Raw genomic sequence first — 14,004 nt, 5'->3', positions numbered from 1 at the left:
TATGGTTACGAATATGTTGGTAAATTACTATCCGCATATAATATATGGCTAGATCTATAGACTCCCTCAGTGTTCAATATCATATATACTATTAATACACCTCTCACTTATAGTGTCAGGTGTCTAGTATATGTAGGGGGTGAGTCTATAGTGTCTCATGTATGTAGAGATAGATATAATTTTCATCCACATCTCACTTCCAGTGTCAGGTGTCTGACTATACCACACGTGCTCTTCTGCTTGACAATCCTACAGTTGTATTTTCAATAAATGGAATTAAGTGCTCATAAATATCTATCTCGCATGGTGGATTCTCGCTACATTGTATAATCGTTCACACCCTCTATTGGTAGTGTAACTGGTCTTGTACCTGTCACAAGGGGAAAAAATATGAGTGTGAGTACGTGTAGTTCTTTCATTCTTTGTGCAAGGTTTTGGGTAACAGTATAACGTGATATTAGCCTCTCAGAAGTGTCTGAGACACAAAGGATGTGGAAAGATTTAATTTCAATTGATAGTGGTATATTGTTAATTAGGTCCACTATATCTGCTGTACTTTCCCTTTGGTAAAGTAATCAAAGGGTCATTCTATCATACTGCAACTTATATACCTTATCGGGACTTAGGGGTTTATTCATGAAGCAGTGAAAAGAGTGGAGAAGTGAGCCACTGGGGAAGTTGCCCATGGCAACCAATCAGCTTCTCTGTATAATTTTATAGTATGCAAATTATAAATGTTACTCCAGTGCTGATTGGCTCTTCTCCACTGGCTCACTTCTCCACTGTTTTCACTGCTTCATGAATAGACCCCTTAGTCACTAACTACACAGCCAGACATTGGGGATCTATATATGCATATACTATTTGTAGCCGCATTAATATAAATATTGACACAGATGTATTGGCACTATTTGATTCCTATTACAAATCCAATCATGCCATGCTGCGGTCAAGCATTAGGAAGCCGTTATCCAGCTGGGCTGTCTATAGTCAGGCTGGTGTGGTCCTGCACATGAGTGCACCAATACTATTATTTCATCCAAAATTTTATGAGATCACTTCGTGATCAATTAATACAGAGTAAGGATATATATGGATTGCCCCGTCCCAAGTGTCCACATAAAATGAGTGTCGTGTGATTGGTGCAAACTCTTCCATTGGACATATACCCAAGCCTAGACGGCAATGCATTTAATTGTCCGTTCTCCTCATATACTGTACACATTGACTGTGATCTAAATGCTGTGAACCCTGATAGGAGCGTGCTGACACCGGCAGTCCTTTAATAAAATTCTAGTATGATGGTTCCGTGATCAGGTAATTGGAGCCACTCATGTACACAGATCGTCTAAGTCCGATCATTACAGATATCCCATCTTGAAACCTGAATGAAACTTATATGTTCCTAGTTTGTACAGTGATATGTATGATTACTAAGTCACTGTTACTCTCAGAGCCGTGCTGTGATCAAGCGGCATTACATTAAACAGCTCCTACTTAATTGTAGCAAGCATAATGCATTATTAATACATTGTTAATACATTTCTATTATAGTATGACAGGACGACAGACATGTAGGATGCTCAGGTCCTACGTACGTTTCGCATTAGCTTCGTCAGGGTAACCCAAAGCCGCTGCAGGAGTATCTTTTTATTCCGTCTGCTACCAATCAGTTGGTCTCACGGGAGATTCAAATTTAATTATGTGTCAAGGTCCATTAGGAATAATTGTATCTGTAAGAAGTGATGTCATTCAAAATAAATGAGATTCCTGTGGATAGCATTCTTTAACTAAAGTACATATTAATAGACTTTATACTGCATGATAAAGATGGTCACAATGTTACTCTATTACTGCTGTGTATGGGAAGCCACATTTGTCTTTTAAGGGGAACGTTTGACTACCCGTCCTGCTGTAAATATGGGGTTATATAATATGAGTGGAGAGCATCTGTAGATACAATCTACTAGTAAAAATAATGTTAACCTTGGGGACCCTATTCTAAATTTGAGCCATTAATTATTAGAATGTTATAACAGGTGATCATTTTAATAATATATATATATATATATATATATATATATACACCTCCTGGATTTTTAAGTTATATCATCCTTTACTATTTTTATTTAGAGCACACATGTACCTAGATGATAATCTCTTGGAGCACACGTGTATAAATAATATATTGTGGGTCAAATAATTGTGTGACTGCAATGATCACTGCTGACATGGAGAGACTTTTTGGTAAATAGCTACATAGAGTAACTGTATGGGATGTATGCAATTTTTATTTATGCATAAAATATACGCCATGTTACAGTGCCATTACTTATTTATGGTGCATGATGTATCCAGAGTTATGAAACTAGATAAGGTCTATTAATGTGTCATAGAGGTGGCTAGTGCTATCAAGGAGCCCTAAAAAAGTTAGTGATATATTATAAGAAAAAAAAGTGTATATAAATTGAAAAAATATTAAAACCTTGATAATATAGAGTAAAAAATATATAAAAGAGGGGGGGAGTAATATATAAGAACTAGGCAATTCATCGCGCCTTACGGGCGCTCTTCACACCGTCGTTTGTGGCTACGCCCCGTTAACCCCTGCACGCCTTTGAAGATACGCAGGCCAGTAGAGAACAGAGGCAGAAATGCAGGGCAGTATAGAGGGCATACAGAAATGGGGTCCGGTTGAGAAAAGATAGAGGCGTAGGGGGGGAGGGATTGTACAGAAACGCTGTGCAATGGGTAAAGGATAGGGAGAGGCAGGGTGGTAGGTAGAGGATAAAGAGAGGCAAGGTGTTACAAAATACCGTTGCAAAAGGCTACGACCCGTTAACCCCTGCACGGGCTTCGGATGTGCTATAATTGTTATTATATGGAGTATTACCTGCAAAAAAATTTATGCTAGTGGGTAAATATTGCAAAGGGGAAGGACGTGCGATTGTCAAGGGGCGTAGGTCTTTGTGAGGGTGTGAAGAGTGGCTGCAGGGCACAATGAATTACATAGTGTAGTATATACTGCTAGTGTATGCAGCGCAGCTTATACACACAGTGGCTACAGCTAATGGAGCTGCGTATCCACACAGTGCCCACAGGTAGCAGCGCAGCTTATACACACAGTGGCCACAGGTAATGGATCCGCGTATCCACACAGTGGGCAGAGGTAGCAGGCCAGCTTATACACACAATACCCACAGGTAGCAGAGCCGCTTATACACACAATACCCACAGGTAGCAGAGCCGCTTATACACACACAGTGCCCACATGTAGCAGAGCCGCTTATACACACACAGTGCCCACAGGTAGCAGAGCCGCTTATACACACAGTGCCCACATGTAGCAGAGCCGCTTATACACACACAGTGCCCACAGGTAGCAGAGCCGCTTATACACACAGTGGCCACAGGTAATGGAGCCGCTTATCCACACAGTGGGAAGAGGTAGCAGGCCAGCTTATACACACACAATACCCACAGGTAGCAGAGGCACTTATACACACAGTGGCCACAGGTAGCAGAGACCTTTATACACACAATGACCACAGGTAGCAGTGGTGCTTATACACACAATGGCCCCCGGTAGCAGCGTAACTTCTACACACAATTCCCATCGGTAACAGAGGCACTTATACACACAATGGCCACTGGTAGCAGTGTCACTTTCTACACACAATGGCCACAATTAGCAGCGCCACTTATACACAATGGCCACAGGTAGCAGTGTTGCTTATACACATAATGGCAACAGCATTAGTGTTTCTTATTAATCCAATGTCCATTGGTAGCAACTATACTCACAGAAGTTCAGTGTGTGTGGGGGTTTGGAAAGGGGGTGGGTGCAGTGAGGTGGAGGTGCGTATCCATGCCGCTGATCACCGCGATTCAGGGAATCACTTGTAGCGGATGCGGATGGTGTACGTGGTGCTACGTGTGCGGTGGGGTGGATGCGGGAGGGGGTCCAGAGATGTTGCAGGTGGTGGAGGGGTGGGTGCAGTGGCACCGATGGCGGAAAGGGTGCAGAGGTGCTGTGGGTCGGGGAGGGGTAAGTGTGGAGGGGGAGTGTAGATGCTGTTGGTGGGGGAGGGGTGGGTGCGGGGGGGCTGTGGATGAAGAAGGGGGTCAGGAGGTGATGTGTGTGTGGGAGGGGGGATGTAGGGGGGTGCGTTTGAAGGTGCAGGGGGGTGAGCTTAGGTGATGGGTTTCAGAAGTGCTGTGGGTGGGGGAGGTGTGGGATGGCACGGATGGGGTATGTAGATGCTGTCGTGTTGCGGGTGGGGCGCGGATGTGGTGGATGCTGTGGGTGGCGCAGGTGTGGGAGGGCTGGGTGGGATGGAGCATGCGGGGTGTAGCCGGAGGGGGAGATGTGGGTATGGGAGTGGGGGAGGTGTGGGGACGCAGCGGGAGGGGGAGGGGCGTCTGACGCAGATGTGGTGGATGCTGTGGGTGCCACGGTGGGGGAGGGCGAGAAGTGGGTATAAGGGTAAGGCGGGGGTGTAGGAGGGGGAGGGATGGGGGTGGGGGAGGTGCAGGGGTGCCACGGGTGGGGGGTTGCGGGTTGTAGGTGCTACGGGTGGGGGAGGGGGCGTGTCCCGCGGTTGAGGGATGGATGTGGTGGGTGCCACGGGTGGGGAAGGGATGGGGGGGTGATGCGGTTGGGGGAGGGAGTGCAGCAGATGGGGTAGGGGCGGGGGTGCTGAGGGTGTGGGTGCTATGGGAGGGGGAGGGAGCAGGAGTGCAGCGGAGGGGGGAGGGACGTGTGCCACGGGAGGGCGGATGTGGAGGATGCTATAGATGCTATAGGTGCCGTGGGTGTTTGGGTGCGGGAGGGGCGTGTGCTACGGGTGGGGGGCATATGAGGTGGATGCCGCGGTTAGGGTGGTGGGTGCGGGGGGGAGAGGTGGGTATGGGGGTGGTTGGGGGTGGTTCGGGGGTTTTGGAGGTGGGCCTGGGGGGTTTGGGGGTTGTGGATGTTACGGGTAGGGGAGGGGGCTGGAGTGCCGCTGGTGGGGGAGGGGTGTGTGCCACGGGTGGTGGACGAATGTGGCGGGTGCTGTGGGAGCCGCGGGGTGGGGGAGGGGTGCGGATGTGGTGTATGCTTTGGGTGGAGTGGAGGGTGCTGGGGGGGGTAGGTAGAGGTAGGTGTGGGGTGCTGCGGATGGGGGAGGGGTGGTTGGGGTGGAGGGTGTGAGGGTGTAGCGGGGGGAGAGGTTGGTATAGGGGTGGGGGAGGTACGGGGGTGGTGCGGGTGGGGGAGGGGCATGGGGTTTTGCGGTTTGTGGGTGTTACGGGTGGGGGAGGGGGCGGGAGTGCCGCGGGTGGGGGAGGGGTGTGTGCTGCGGGTGGGGGAGGGGTGCTGCAGGTGGGGGAGAGGCGAGAGTACCGCTGGTGCCGGGTGGCAGAGTGGTGTGTGCCGCGGGTGGGGGAGGGGTGCCGCGTGTGGGGGAGGGGTGCCGTGGGTGGGGGAGGGGTGTGTGCCACGGGTGGGGGAGGGGTGTGTGCCGCAGGTGGGGGAGGGGTGCCGCGGGTGGGGGAGGGGTGAGTGCTGCGGGTAGGGAAGGGGTGAGTGCCGCGGGTGGGGGAGAGAGCGGGAGTGCCGCGGGTTGGGTGGATGTGGTGGATGCTGCGGGTGGGAGGGTGCAGGTTGCCGCGGACCGTGTGCCGTGGTTGGTTAGGGGTGGGGTGGATTCTGTGTTTGGCGCGGCCCTTGTACGGCGGGTGGAGGTGTTGAGTGATGTGTGTGCCGCGGGTGCGGGTGTCAGCCGTCGTCCATGATTCTCCTCCACACTGTGCGGCAGGCAGCGGTTAGTGAGAGCGCCGCTTACAGTCCCCGGCTGCAGTGTCACCAGGGTGCAGGGACAGTAGGAGGGAGAGAGGGGAGTGGGCGGAGATGGGGAGGGGACTGGGCGGGGATGGGCGGGCAGAGGGAGGGGACTGTCCAGCCACCCAGATCTGTGCCTGTGACTCCGCCCAGCGTTAGAAAGCCAGGCACCGAGTCACAAGGCTAATATATAGGAGATATATATTCACAATCAAAAAAGCATCAATATTATGCCGATTATAGTGTAAAATGGTGTATTGAGTTAATCCATAATAAATATTAATGTAATTGAGTTTCTTGGATATTAAAAGTGAAGTATAATGTGATGGTGAGAAATTAAACCGTAAATACCAAGGTGTCCCTCAAACCAAAAAATAACTTTTGTGCATGAAAGAAGAGAGAAAAAGAAGTTAAAAGAAGAAAATAAGAAACATGTATGTGGATAAATAATCCAAAGTAGAAATTATAGGTGCATTGTGTATTGAAGATAAATCATGTTATATCGTATAGTACATCATCACGAATTCGTAACTGCTTGTGTGCAGATACATGTAGTTATTACATATCCTAGTTCACTAATGAAAGAAAAAGGAAAACATTTTTGTAGAGATGGGTTGATAGCGAGAGACATATATATATATATATATATATATATATATATAGCCATCACATAGAAATATTTAATGGGCATGACTCAGAGGTGGAACCGGTTGCCCGCTGTTTTTTCTCTGAACATGCAGCCAGGCCGCACAGTGCCGCAATGGTAACAGCACAGAGAGCCTGATCAAAATCACATTCAGATTCTGTACACAGGGCCGCCATCTAGGGGGGACTGTCAGTACTGCCGTCCCGGCCCCGACAGAGGAGAGGTACTGGGTGGCAGCAGTGTGAATCTAGTTGCAGCTGACGCACCGGCAGGCAATGGCAGCCACGGACTTGGAGAGACAGCGCTGGGCCCTGCAGTATTTAAAATCTGGTGCTGGCTGTGAGCCAAATGAAGCCTGCAGACTTGCAGCCAATCAGGAGTTGCTGCTGCCCCACTCTTGATTGGCTGCCGGTACACACTCATTTGAAATATCTCCGCTGTCCACACAGAGGACCTAATTCAGACCTGATCGCAAAAGCAAAATCTTTCTGTAATGGGCAACACCATGGCCCTCATTCCGAGTTGATCGCTCGCAAGGCGAATGTAGCAGAGTTACACACGCTAAGCCTACGCCTACTGGGAGTGAATCTTAGCTTCTTAAATGTGCGACCGATGTATGCGCAATATTGCGATCACAAACGAGTTAGCAGTTTTTGAGTAGCTTCAGACTTACTCTGCCTGTGCGATCAGTTCAGTGCTTTTCGTTCCTGGCTGACGTCATAAACACACCCAGCGTTCGCCCAGGCACTCCCACCGTTTCTCCGGCCACTCCTGCGTTTTTTCCGGAAACGGTAGCGTTTTCAGCCACACGCCCCTAAAACGCCGTGCATCCGCCCAGTAACACCCATTTCCTGTCAATCACAATGCGAACGTCGGAGCGATGAAAAAGCCGTGAGTAAACTTACTTTCTTCATAGCAAAGATACTTGGCGCAGTCGCAGTGCGAACATTGCGCATGCGCACTAAGAGAATTCTCACTGCGATGCGATGAAAAACTCAGAGCGAACAACTCGGAATGAGGGCCCATGTGCACTGCATGTGTGGCAGATGTAACATGTGCAGAGAGAGTTAGATTTGGGTGGGTTATATTGTTTCTGTGCAGGGTAAATACTGGCTGCTTTATTTTTACACTGTAATTTAGATTGCAGATTGAACTCACCACACCCAAATCTAACTCTCTCTGCACATGTTATATCTGCCCCCCCCCCCCCCCCTGCAGTGCACATGGTGTTGCCCATTAGCTAACAGATTTGCTGCTGCGATCAGGTCTGAATTAGCCCATGGTCTGCACTGGTATTCTGGAGTTTTCCCGGTGTACCTGGGCACCAGCAGAGTAAGCCAGGTCCTCTGCTGCTGACTGTATTATTTCTGCTCTGTGCTCTGGACGCGGTGCCCGTAGAAAGAAAAAGACTGTGCTGCCTCTGATGGGGCAACCAGATGAGGGGAGAAAGGGAAACAAGCCGGTCTGGAGAGGGAGAAAATAAAGGCACAGAAATAGTGTGTGTGTGTGTGTGTGTGTGTGTGTGTGTGTGTGTGTGTGTAGATGGAGAGTATGTGTAGATGGTGTGTGTTTGTGTGCAGATGGTGTTATTATTATTAATATTATTAGCAGTTTCTTATAGAGCGCAGCGCTTTACAATTAGAACAACAGTTACAGAACAAAACAGGGCAAAGACAGACATAGCGGTAGGAAGGCCCTGCTCGCAAGCTTACACTCTATAGGTGTTGTGTGTAGAGGGTGTATGTTTGTCATACCTCCCAACATTGGCCTCTTCTGTGGAGGGACATCTGCGCGGCAAAGCCACGCCCGATTTTCAAAAGGGGTGTGGCTTATCGGAAAGGGGGGGGGTGCCTTCACGGGAGTGCCGCGATAGCACACCACGCCCCCCCCCCCCTGTTTTCGTCACTGAGGGGGCATGCCCAGCACTCTGTGAGCCGCTGGCATGCCCCCTCTCCCTCTGTCATCTGCGAATAGACGCTGTGCGCATGCGCACAGCGTCTATTCACCGCTGCTCTGCTAAGCAGGGCAGCGAGTGACAGAGCCTCCCAACTACCCCCCCCCCACCGCGGGACACTGTGGCCCGCGGGTGTAACAACGGGACTGTCCCGCGAAAATCGGGACAGTTGGGAGGTATGTGTTTGTGTGTATATGTAGATGCCATGTATGTGTAGATCATGTGTGTCTTTGTAGATAATGTATGTGCGTGCATGTTTGTGTCTTTGTAGATGATGTATGTGTGTGTGTGTGTGTGTGTGGGATACCCGGGCAGCGCCACATCCGTCAGTGATTTAAAGCATTGCATGCCAGACCATCTCATCACGAACAGCACAGCTATTCACAGTTCAGACAGGGTTATAATGACAATCACATGTAATTTCTTGTTCTCCTCTCTCCAGCATAATATTCATATGGGTTACATCAGGTTAGCATTTCCTTCCATTCGCTTCACTGGCAATAACAGCTTTAACAATGATGGGGCAGCAATACATTACATACTGGCGCAGTCTCTGGGAATCAGTAGTGCGGCGGCTGCAGACTGAGATTCTTTTCGGTGCGTTCTCCCCCTATTCGCTGGGGGCTCTCTGCATCTGTCTAAATGGGATCTCTCATGGACACGTCACTGGGGCCTTCCGCCACACGTGATTTCCTATCACTTACCCAGATAGTCCTCTCCCGAAGACTCACACCTCCCGTCTGCTTCTAGGGTACCCCATAAGGTGGGGATCCCCCTTATTTCTTCCACTGATTGCTCATGCTGCTGCTGCTCTCACACTACAAATATGGATATCTCTTGCTCTTCCTAGCAGCAACTACATGCTGCTCCATAATGCCAGGGACCATGGAACTCACTTTTGCCTGTCCACGGTCCCTAGACTGCGTTTTTCCTGGACACTAGCCTGTGCCCTCCATCTCTCAGTCCAGTATACTGCTCATCTGCTTCTACACATCTGTTCTTTGTTTGCCTCACTTCCTGCCATCCCCCCTACATGTGGCAGGATCTAGAAGAACTAGTTTTGGGGCCACAAACTTCCCCACTCACTGGCAAGGCTACATGGTTTTTGAAACAAAATATTTTCACTATATTAACCCCTGCAGTGTCTGCTGCTCAGCTAAAGTCTGGGATGCCACATGTGCAGCAGTATATACATGTGGGCATTATACACAGGTGCAGCAGTATATACATGTGGGTATTATACACATTAGCAGCAGTATATGATGTGGGTATTATACACAGGTGTAGCAGTATATGCGTGTGGGCATTATACACAGGTGCGGCAGTATATACATGCAGGCACTATACACAAGTGCAGCAGTATATACATGTGGGCATTATACACAGGAGCAGTATATACATGTGGGCATTATACCCAGGTGCGGCAGTATATACATGTGGGTATTATACACAGGTGCAGCAGTATATACATGTGCGTATTATACAAAGGTGCAGCAGTATATACATGTGGGTATTATACACAGGTGCAGCGGTATATACATGTGGGTATTATACACAGGTGCAGCGGTATATACCTGTGGGCATTATACACAGGTGCAGCAGTATATACCTGTGGGCATTATACACAGGTGCAGCAGTATATACATGTGGGCATTATACACAGGTGCAGTGGAATATACATGTGGGCATTATGCACAGGTGCAGCAGTATATACATGTGGGCATTATACACAGGTGCAGCAGTAGTTACAGGTGTGCATTATACACAGGTGCAGCAGTATATACAGGTGGCTATTATACACAGGTGCAGCAGTATACAGGGTGATTCAAAAGTAATTTGTTTCAAAAACTGTGCAGGAAATGAGAAAATTGAATACTCCAGTAATAAATGGGTGAGGTGGGCTATCTTTTAGGTTATGTGTGGCACCCCACCAAAAGAACCTTCTCCCCTTGTGCCATACTTGCCTACCTGACCCTCTCCATGAGGGAGAAAATGCTCTGTTCCTGGACTTTCCTGGTAATGTATGATTGCCATCACCTGTGGTGAGCTGGGTAATTGATAAGAAAGATGTTTCACCACAGATGATGGCAATCATACATTACCAGGAGAGTCCAGGAACAGAGCATTTTCTCCCTAATGGAGAGGGTCAGGTAGGCAAGTATGTCCCAGGGAGAGAACCGGCTTGTGCTGTGGCAGTTATAGCCGGGTGCTGGGACAGTTTAGAGTTGAGTGGCGGCTTGGAGAGTTGTACTGACAGGAGCAGCTGAGAGACAAGGCCGGTGCTGCTGTGATTCCTAGCCAGGGAGGCAGGACAGAGACGTGACTACCTGGAGCAGGTTAGAGCCGGAGTAAAGGAAGCTTTCCATAGAAGTTATAGCAAGCTAAACTAGATACAGATAATTGATGTCAGGTCACCGTTAGTACCCATTGTATTATAGCACAGTACAGCCTAACAGGACTAATTACTGTCATCTTCAGACAAGCGCACCCAATTTACCTCAGGATAGATTCCTGCTACCAGGAGCCTCCGCTAGTACTTGGTTCTATTTGGAATTGGTCAGCATCAGTTACCATTGTGTAATACAGAGTTTGATTGCACTACACCTAATCAGGATTATCCCTAACAATGGCCCTCATTCCGAGTTGATCGGTCGCAAGGCGAATTTAGCAGAGTTGCTCACGCTAAGCCGCCGCCTACTGGGAGTGTATCTTAGCATCTTAAAATTGCGAACGAAAGATTCTCAATATTGCGATTACAAACTTCTTAGCAGTTTCTGTGTAGCTTCAGACTTACTCTGCATGTGCGATCAGTTCAGTGCTTGTCGTTCCTGGTTTGACGTCACAAACACACCCAGCGTTCGCCCAGACACTCCCCCGTTTCTCCAGCCACTCCTGCGTTTTTTCCGGAAACGGTAGCGTTTTTATCCACACGCCCCTAAAACGCAGTGTTTCCGCCCAGTAACACCCATTTCCTGTCAATCACACTACGATCGCCGATGAAAAAGCCGTGAGTAAAAATACTTTCTTCATAGCAAATTTACTTGGCGCAGTCGCAGTGCGAATATTGCGCATGCGTACTAAGCGGATTTTCACTGCAATGCGATGAAAAATACAGAGCGAACAACTCAGAATGAGGGCCAATATACAAAGAGTTTATGCTGACTGTGTATCACATCTAATGCCATTTATGAACAAAGACTCTACGTGCACCAACGTTATGGCCATCGAAAACTGCGCAGTATAGACTTTATGGGGAGGTAATATTGATCGGTATAGTTTTCAATATAAATATAAATATATATGTATCTATTGACAGTGTCTGCTTCATATAGTATTGTTTCCGTATAAGTTACTAATTGCAATTGCATCCAACTGTTTCTGCTTAATGCTAGTAATTTTATTGCATTTAACATAAAAACATGGTCCTCCTCCAGGACAGAAAACTACTGAGACCACCATTTGCAGTGTAATAAAATATCTTTATTTCTTTGTTGAACAATTAATTGTTGAGACATACTGATGAACTACTTGCAATTGGGATTGATGTTGCAAATAGTAGATGTTTATTAAGGGCATCTTTGAACCCTATTATTAGAAAATAAAGTGAAGTGTTCATTTAAAGCAACATAACTATTGTCTATTGAGTGTATTAACAATACTCACCTCTCTGCGAGGGTGTAGTAGGGTATGCCGGCGGCCGGGCTCCCGGCATCCAGCATACCGGCACCGGAATCCCGACCGCCGGCATACCGACAGCATGGTGAGCGCAAATGAGCCCCTTGTGGCCTTGCTGCGCTCGCCACGCTGCTGGCACGGTGGCGTGCTACGCGCTCCACGCTATTTATTCTCCATGCAGGGGGGTTGTGGACCCCCAAGAGGGAGAAAAAGTGTTGGTATGCCGGCTGTCCGGATTCTGGCGCAGGTATACTGTACGCCAGGAACCCGAGTGCCGGCAAATTGAAGACCACCATTCTGCGAAGATCAGGAAGACTGGAAGTAAAAAAGGTACGGCTATTAGAATACACAGTGTACACACCATCACACTTACAAAGGGACTTGTAATATAATCTCCAAGGCATGAACACATATGTACCGAACATTGGCGCCATCTTGAAATCGGCCATCCTGAATCTAAGTCTGTTTTTTCAAATAGAAAGGGGGTCGTGTAACATGTCAAACAACATTGGAATTTGCTGAAAAGTTTATCGCTGCAAACAGATTTGAAATATCCATTATGGTTCAAAGGTTACAGCACTTTTTTGTTGCAGGTAACTGAAGATGGCTTTGACAAAAGAGGAGAGAATTGTGGTCATTTTGATGTCTGCAGAATGAAGTTTCCGTGTCATAGCTGCAGATTTTAACAACCGGCACCCAGAAGGACCTCCAATTTCACATAGCTGGATCTTGAATGGATGCCATCGATGGGCATGAAGGATTCGTATGATCAATGACAGGCTGATTCCACATTTGGCTGACAAACGCTGTGTGCTATGTTTAGGGCTCCTCACGAAGGATGCCAAAACCATTGTTGAGGTTGTCTCATCAGTAGCACTTTTTGGACGACCACTCCGTGACTTGTCAGCCACGGTCCCAGTTTCTCGGAATTTGGAAATTAGGCACTTGACAGTGTTATGTGAAACTGGAGGTGTTTCTGGGTGTCTGTTAAAATCTGGTAGGTTGCTTTGGTTAGCATTGATTTACTGCCCCTTACCCCCTCATTATACCACCGGTGGCTAAATGTAATAGCCTTCAAGTTGCCAGAGGTACGTGACTTTGTGCAAGTCTGCCTGTTTTATTATTATATACTGGCTGAATACCCGTGCTTCGCTATGGAATGTAAAGAATAATGCCAATCTGTGTCATACCGCACCTCTGGGCTTCCCCTGATTGATGCTGTCAAAATGCTGGTGCTGTGGAGAATAATCTGCCTCCTTCTCTGCCCAGTCCACCCTCTGATACTGCCCTGCTCAGTGCTGTAACTGCTGGTGCTGAGGAGAAAAATCCGCCTCCTTCTCTACCCCGTCCCGCCTCTGATGCTGCCCTGCTCAGTGCTGTAACTGCTGGTGCTGAGGAGAATAATCCTCCTCCTTCTCTGCCCCGTCCTGCCTCTGATACTGCCCTGCTCAGTGCTGTAACTGCTGGTGCTGAGGAGAATAATCTGCCTCCTTCTCTACCCCGTCCAGCCTGTGATGCTGCCCTGCTCAGTGCTGTAACTGCTGGTGCTGAGGAGAATAATCTGCCTCCTTCTCTGCCCTGTCCCGCCTCTGATACTGCCCTGCTCAGTGCTGTACATGCTGGTGCTGAGAAGAATAATCCTCCTCCTTCTCTACCCCGTCCCGCCTCTGATGCTGCCCTGCTCAGTGCTGTACATGTTGGTGCTGAGGAGAATAATCCGCCTCCTTCTCTGACCCGTCCCTCCTCTGATGCTGCCCTGCTCAGTGCTGTAACTGCTGGTGCTGAGGAGAATAATCCACCTCCTTCTCTGCCCCGTCCCACCTCTGATGCTGCCCTGCTCAGTGCTGTAACTGCTGGTGCTGAGGAGAATAATCCGCCTCCTTCTCTGCCCCGTCCCACCTCTGA

The sequence above is a fragment of the Pseudophryne corroboree genome, chromosome 7 (assembly GCF_028390025.1).
Source record: "Pseudophryne corroboree isolate aPseCor3 chromosome 7, aPseCor3.hap2, whole genome shotgun sequence".
Classification (NCBI taxonomy): Eukaryota; Metazoa; Chordata; class Amphibia; order Anura; family Myobatrachidae; genus Pseudophryne; species Pseudophryne corroboree.
This window is presented reverse-complemented; position numbering follows the sequence as displayed.